Source organism: Helianthus annuus, chromosome 8 (genome assembly GCF_002127325.2).
Source record: "Helianthus annuus cultivar XRQ/B chromosome 8, HanXRQr2.0-SUNRISE, whole genome shotgun sequence".
Classification (NCBI taxonomy): Eukaryota; Viridiplantae; Streptophyta; class Magnoliopsida; order Asterales; family Asteraceae; genus Helianthus; species Helianthus annuus.
In genome coordinates, this window is record NC_035440.2 from 126,963,851 (window position 1) to 126,972,129 (window position 8,279).

An 8,279-nucleotide genomic window follows, 5' to 3' on the forward strand; every position below is an offset into this window, starting at 1 on the left:
GACTACTTTCTCTCTCTAAACTCCCCTCTCTCTCTCCCTGACCTACTTTCTCCTCACAAATACTTATTCTCACGCCCGAGCTTGGTCACAGAGAGGCCCCCCTCCCTGTGACGAGGCTAACGGTGTGCTTGTTTCCTTGTGATCTTGCAGGTTCTTGCTAGGTCATCTGAAGCTCTCACTCTAACCAGGTCGGACCAACTGGTTTTGAGTCTTCACCTGAGGTTCAGAATTCCGAATGAAGCTTTTAACTTCATGATCAACTGGTTTTGAGTCTTCTCAGATCAAATTATTTTGGTGGTTCACCCGAATAATTCAATCGGATACAACTCTGATTTTATGAGAATTTGAACCAGGGTATGTTCGTATGTGTGAATTTTCGAACCAGGAAGATGATCAAAACTGTGTGTACGAATTTTGGGGATGTTTTCAGATAACTGCCTCTGGCAGCTCGACCCAAGCCAGGGGCTCTGCCCCTTGGACCCCGCCAGGGGCTGTCGCCCCTTGGACCCTGCTGCCAGCGGCACTGCCTCCTTGGAACCCCCGTAGAGTACGGGATCCGCCCGTACACTTCGAATTATAATAACTCAAACAAGCGTGCACTCCCGCACCTCCTAATTTGCCTGATGTATATTATTATTCGCTTTGATCACCAAGTCAATCCCGATTATACTAAAATATCTAACATGATTTACGTAGTAAAAAGCTTCCAAGGATTAGTATGGCCCTTGTGTTGTCATATAATTTGGTTTATTTACTTTTCAGGTCTCTAAATTGAAAAGTTTCTTCCTGCTAAATCATTAATTCATTTGTTCATTCGTTATACTTAGACGAAGCTTAGGAAATGAATCAAAAACTTGTAATGCTGTTGAAGCCACAAATTCTGTGGTAGAGCAACTTAAAGCACTTGTTCTACCAAATGCGTACACATTTAAGAAAGATGACTTTGAGATGCCTGATCATGGTTTGTATCGATGGATGACTAAAAGACCTTGCTCCCTAGACCCTAATGCTACTGATAAACTCGTATGCTTCTTTCGGCCGTAGTGATTAATGTGTATCTGGTCTTGGAGTTCATTTGATAGAAATAAGGTTGTTAACGCCTGTTGCTACAACTAATACAAGACCAAGGCCTGTAGCGATATCTCCGGGTAATAGGGTTCAAGGTTTCGTTTAGCCTAACGCAGGTGGTGGGGTCCCCCCACGTTTGCAAGACGTGGAGAGAGGTTCACTAGTGTTATTGTTGTTCTCCTTGAATTCTAGATTGATATGAAACCAACCCAGAATGTAATCGTTGGAGAGGATGAATTATTTAGAGTGAAGAAGAGAACCAAGCATGAAGCTTGTTCTCGAGAGGGAGAAGGAGAATCATAGAATTGAGATAGTTTTCTGCTGATCCTGGAGTGTTTGATATGCTTGGCATGGGCTGCAATTTATAAGGGAAGAGGTTTCTCAAAGGAGAAACCTTTGACTAGTGAACTTGGCTTACAGTGAGGGACTTACCCTTTTAGGGGTTGAAGGGTTTGGACCTGCGGACAAAAGGGTGTGCTCTCCCACATGGTCTGGTTACGGCTGGGCAGGAGGTTTCACACGCAAAGGGTGATGTGACAAGACTCTGACTTGTCTTTTTTTTACTGTTCATGACCGTTGGACCATTTCTGAACCTTTTAACCTTTTAAGCTGTTGTGTCTCTAATCAGTTTATTAAGGTTTGAGCTACCCCCGTCATCAGCCCCCCAAGTCAGAGGTATTTGGGGTGTAAGCTCAAATGCTTCTGACTTTTGTACACGATTTTTATTGCTTAAAGGCTTCAAGGCTTGAAAGGTTATCAGGCGTCTAAGTTTTTTGGATTTGAATTTTGAAATGACAGTTAATGTGATGGATGGCACTTTTTTGCCTTTTGCGTAATAATAACTGCCTAAACTTCACTTTTCTTTTTTCTTTCGATTGTCTCTCCTGGGTGCTAGCAAAGATCTGTATGTGAGTTATTCTTGTCTCACTAAAGAGGAAGTTAAGGCTTTTTGTAAAGAATGGGGGATAGATCTAAAGTTTAATCCGGTGGCTCCGGGTTTAGATAAATCAGTTGATCAGTGTCCCGCTGGTTCTATTGCTCTTTATTGCTGTCATTTCGAGTTTTCCAACTTGTGTCATCCGTTTTTGGTCTTTGCTCTAAATGTTTTAGAGTATTATCGTGTGTCGTTTGGTCAATTGCGTCCTCAAGGTCTTGCTGGGACTTTACACTTTGAGGTTTTGTGATAGGGTATGGCCCATCGTTGATGTTTCTTCCGGTTGACCAAGAACGACAATTGGGTCACATTTGAGACATCCCAAGTTGATGTTTATTTTACTTCCTCAATGGTTACTACCTTTGGTTCTTGGAAGGACCGATTTTTCTAGATTTCCGAGTCCATTGTTCCCTTTGAGCTTGTTGTGAGGCACCCTGATGCTGTGTCAAAGAAGCTTGAGCCATTTGAGTCTGAACTAGATAGTTGGTTGTTAAAAGCCATTCGGAAATGTCCTTTGAAGCTTCGTTCCTTTCCTGAACACTTTTTAATTTTGATGGGTGTGAGCACTTAGTGGGACAAGCCGGATCGTGGCCCTGCGCTCATGAGGGATGATCAGGGTATGATGTTTTGCCTTATGCTTTATCAAGAGTTATGATACTTCTGATGTTGTGTTTGGGGATGCTGCCGGCGAAGATGTTGTTGCCAGAGGTGCTGAACACAGGTTCGAGGGTTTAGGTTATGTGAATGTTCCAAATGTCAAAGGCTTTACTAGGTTTGGTGCTTCCAAAGCTTCTATTCGTTGTTTAACCTAACGTATGTTAAAGGTAGCTGACCATCCATTGGCCTCTGAGCAAGTGCAACTGAGTGATGTCATAGAGGCTTCAAACGTTTGGATGTTGGGGTTGAGTAAAAAAGACGAGGATTTATCCTTGGTGATTAGTAAGGGGAGTAAATCGGCGGGTAAGAAGGTTGTGAGCTTGAAGGTGTGACAACTCGAGTTTCCAAGATTCTTTATTCGCATTTATTGCACGTTGACTGTTTAGTGCTTGATTGTTTGACTTGTAACCGTACACTGAATTATGATATGAGACATTTGTTAGATATGTTATGTGCTTAACGTGAGTAAAGTGTTTTGATTCCATGAACTTGTATTACTGCATAACTGATGAGATTAGACCCAACGAAACAGAGTGTTTCGCCATAAGCTAACTCGACAAAACTGATGTGTTTCGCCATAAATCCTCACAACGAAATAGGAAATTGTTTCGTCATCTTTAGCTCGACGAAACAGAGGGTGTTCGCCGGCCCATTTGTTCGTCGCGGCCCAGTGACGGCCCATTACATTACGCCGAGTATTTAATTAGTTCTACGGGTTATTGGTTACAATTTTTTAACAAACAAGAAACCCTAGAGCTCCTGTGCACCGACGGCAACCCCTTCCCTTTTCGAAAGTCTATCCATCTCGTTTGTGCTAATCGCTTAGTTCTCCGGTTAGTGTTTGCATCATTTGATTTCAATGGTCTTTGTATATGCCTGCTGTACAATCTTGATGTTGTGTAACGAGTAGAGTTTTGCTAATAGATTCAATTATGATGTTATGCTTGTAGAACAGATTCGTGTGGTTATCAGTTGTATGCCAAGAGATGCTTGTATAGATTAGGGTTTGATATTCTGTTACTATAGATATAGAACTTGATCTGATGAATTACTGTGGTTATCCATGATTTACCATTCCAAGTTCATGTTCTGTTTGATATTTGCAAATCGCGTTAACGTTTGCCTTTGATTGATTAATCAAATGAATGTTCAAGTCTAGTGTATACAATAACCTGGTAATGAATGAATGCTGGGTCAAGTTCTGTTGTCAATGATCATTGCGAAATAACTGTAGACGATTAGGGTTTCCTGTAACTGATACGTGACGTAACTGACTTATTCACGAAACGGAACTTATGGCGAAACGGGGGGAAGTGTTTCGCCAAGAATGCATACGGCGAAACAAGGGATGTTTCGCCAAGGGGATCACGACGAAACAGTTGATGTTTCGCCAAAGGGGACATGACGAAACGCAGGGTATTTCGTCGAAGGGTTACACGACGAAACAGAAGTGTTTCGTCGGTTGGGAATTTTTCACAGTAACATGATTTCTTTCTGTTAAAGGATAACTGAGTTTGCTAACTGCCGTTAAGTGTAAAGCATAACTTGTATGAACTTGAATACGTGCTTTGTGCTAATTGGTTATCATTGATTCGATACCCACTATGATTATGCATATACGTGAACTTCGTGAATACAAACTGATTATGTAACGTGCGTACTTTAGGACTTGATTGATTAACTGTGAGCACATACTTATGTTGGTGCATGTTTGTGACAACCGCTTAGATTTGGTCTTTGGATATCTTGTAATTAGTTTAACGATAAACAGTTAGCGGGTTTAGCTTTGTAATAGTGAGATTATAGAGTTTGGGCTAAACTAAACCCATTTGGGTCAAGGGGGAACGAATTGGGCTTTGCCCATGTTGCAAACCCTAGCCCAAATAGCAAACCTTGTGTTATATAAACAAGGTTAGGCTTTAGGGTTTAGTTTAATCAGTTAATCAGCCAAAACAGAATTTGAGAGAGTATTTTCGTGAGAGACTAGGTCTTGGACGATTTTGGAGTTGGTTAGGGTTTTGATTGATTGTAATATTGATAGATAATCAATAAAAACCCGGTTTGATTGAATTGCTGTTTTCTGTTCATCTACTTGTTTCTGTTATATTCTGATCAAGAGGATTCCGCACTCTTGATTGGAAAGACGATTCTGTGAAGATCCATACACATCAAGGGGACCTACAATTGGTATCAGAGCATTAGGCTCTTGAAGGCTCGGTTCAGAATTGGTTGCTGCAGAAACAGGGAGTGAAATTTTTGAAATTTTTGAAACCGGAAATCTAGGGTTTTTGAAATTTTCGAAAATTTTTGTGTGTTTGATTCTGATTTTCGATTTTTGTTGGCTGTTTTGATCTTCTGGTTTGTTTATTTGGTGGTTTGCAGGATTTCTGGAAAGATTCGGTTGATTATGGAAAAGTTTTCGGCTGATATACTTGAAGATTCGAAGACTGTTCTTCGTATTCTTGAGTTTATTCAATCAGTTTTTGATAAATTTTCGAAATTTTTTTTTTGCTGATTTGCTGCTTTGATTTTGCAGGAAGTTGTTAGGAGAATCAGAAAAATCTTCACAATTTTCGAACAGATCAAGTTTCCAGATTTAACTGGCGAATTTGATCAATTTCGCTGACTGACCAGCGAAATTAACTCTCCAGCGATTTTGTGACTGAGTACCTCGGTGATCGGCGAAGTTAAAATCCAAAGGCGACTTTGGTGACCGTGTAATTTTCCACCGCGAAATTACCACGGTTTTCGGCGAATTTACTGGTCGTCGTAATAGCGAAATTGACCAGCGAATTTGGAACGAAGTTGACCTGCGAAATTGACCCTTTTTAGTGAACTTTGATCAGCGAATTTGAACCATCAACAGACCAGCGAAATTAACTGGTTACCAGCGAATTTACCAGCATATTCAAATCCAGAAAATTAAAAAGGTGGAACATTTTCTAGCAAGCATCGATAAAATTTCAGTGTTTTGCAAATAGAATTTGACCCGTAGCTCGTTTGACAGAACCGTTTGCGTCGTTAGATTCCTTGGATTTTTAGGACAAAAAAAAAGTCTGGAAAATTCCGAAATCGGTTTTTGACATTATATATCATTGGATTCGTCTTTTCGAGACGATTCTAAAGGTGTAATTTGGTAACCACTGTTTTCGGAGATATTTTGTACGGTTTTATCAGTCTGCAACGTTTAAAATGTCGAACATGACCAACTTGAATGCTCCTAAGATGATGAAGGTGGAGAATTATCTTACATGGAAGGACAACTTCAAATCCTTCATTAAATCTCAGGATGCACACATGTGGGTATGTATTGAAGATGGGTACGTAAACCCAGTACATGATTTTGAGGGCAGACCACGAGTAACAGCCTATGTCAACATGAAAGCTGATGATAAAAAGATGTATGATGCTGAAAAGAGAGCTTTGGCTGCAATAAAGACATCCTTACCGGATAGCATCAAGCATATCTTCAAGAAGTACACAAACTCAAAGGATATGTAGGATGCATTACAAAGGCGATATCAGGGAAATGAGAGTGCTACTCAGGCATTCATGGCAGAGATAGTGCCAGTAGATGTGGCTGAAACTACTGTGAGTGATGCTGAATCTGAAGTGAAAAATGCTGAAGAAAAGGTGGATGCTGAAGTAGAGAAGGAGAGTGAAGCTAAAAAGGTTGTTGCTGATCAAACCACAGAAGTTCATGAGAAAGAGGTACAATCTAATTCTGTGTGTTTGAGGTGTCGTGAACTACAGGGTGAGGTTGACAGGTTGTCAACTCAAAATAAAAGTCTGGTGAGCGAGATGTCTAGCATAAAAGAGTCAAACTTTTTTGCTAAAAGAAATGAATCTCTACATTTGAAGAAGATAAAAGGTTATGAAAATGAAATTGAAGCCTTAACATGCAAATTAAACGAAAAACTTCAAGTAATAGACTTAGCTCACGAAATGATGGCTGAAAAAACAAAAGAGATTTCTGATAAAAACAAAGAGTTGTCAGATGCTCAACTCAAAATTGTTGAACTTGAACAGAAATTAAGTCAATTCAGAGATTCGTCTTTTGTTATGAAACACATGATGGGTAGGTTAAAGAAAAGTAATGACAAGACCACTGTGGGCTTCCAGGGCTTTAATGAAGTCCCACCTCCTCTTAGTCATGACTATTCTTTCCTGCCTGATGAAGATGAGCTAGCAGCCTATATGTCAACTGCACCAAGTAGTTTCGCATCTACATCAAGTCAAGGTGAGGGGTCTGAGAGTGGTGATGCTAGGAAGAACAATAACAGGGAATCTTTGAAAAATAAAAATTCACCTTCTAAGAGCAAAAATCAAACTTTTGTTAAAAAGATTAATTTTGTTCAAGGTAGTGATATGAAAAATGAAACTGCTGTTATTGAAAACGAATCAAATGTAGAGTTTGCAAAAAATAAGAACATAGAAAAATCTGAACTTAAGCAAACTGAACAAAATTCTTCCAAGGCATCATCACCATCTGATAAGGGATCTACCTCAGAGACTCTAGCAAAGAAGTCTTTAAAAAGGAGATCGTGCTTCCGGTGTCACATAAAGGGACATGTAGCTAGCTGCTGTCCTAACAAAAATAGTGAAGCACAAATGAGTGACAAACAGAGAGGGAAATTACCAGAGAAGAGTGGTGATAGTGAGGAGAAAGGTTCAAATTCTCCAAAGAAATCTGCTCCTAAGCAACCACAGAATGTTGCTGTTGGTGTAGATAAGGCTGGAACAGGAACTCCACAAGTTCCACGTTTTCAAAGAAATCAACCTAGATTTCAGCCTAGATCTCCACCAGGCAGATATCAGAGACCTAGAAGCAGTTCACCTAGAATGAACAATTTTAATTCAAATAATTTCAGAGGTCAAAGTCAATATCAAAATCGATACCAGAATAATGGTGGTCGAACTTTTTATAACAATGGCTTTAGAAATTACCACAATAATGCTTCTTGGAATCAAAATTCAAGGTTTCAAAATCAAAATTTCCAAAGGTCAAATTGTCCAAATGTATATAGGAACCCTCAGGACCAAAGGCCTAGTGGAAATCAAAATCAAATTCCATCAACAGGTTTGAGATCCAAGACTCCAGTTAGGAGTAATGGATATTGGATGGATATTCCGGTGGTTGGTGATTTTGGACGACCCAAGACCATTAAGGCTTGGGTCCCCCAATCTAACTAATTTCTTAAGTTAGTGTGTGCAGGAGCTGCTAAGGAGGAGTATCAACTTATGTTGATATTGGCTGCTTCAGGCACATGAAGGGGGGTGTGAGATTGTTGATATATTTTTTAATGATTTAAATTGAAGTTCAAAGTGCTGAGTCGACACAGAAGATAACCTGGCAGATCTTTATACTAAAGCATTTGACAGGGCTCGCTTTGAACACTTAGTCGAACTCAACGGGATGAGGAATCCTGAATAACTGGTTTTTCATAAGAATTTTTGTAAATAGTTTACTTCTTTTCATAAAAATCAAAAACATAAAAAAAATTGAAAAATCAAAAACATAAAAAAATAGAAAATCAAAAATGAGATTTTACTGTGTGAAAAAGAAGAAGTCATAGTACATCGGCAAGTTAGACTGTCACACTGAAATTGAACCAAAATT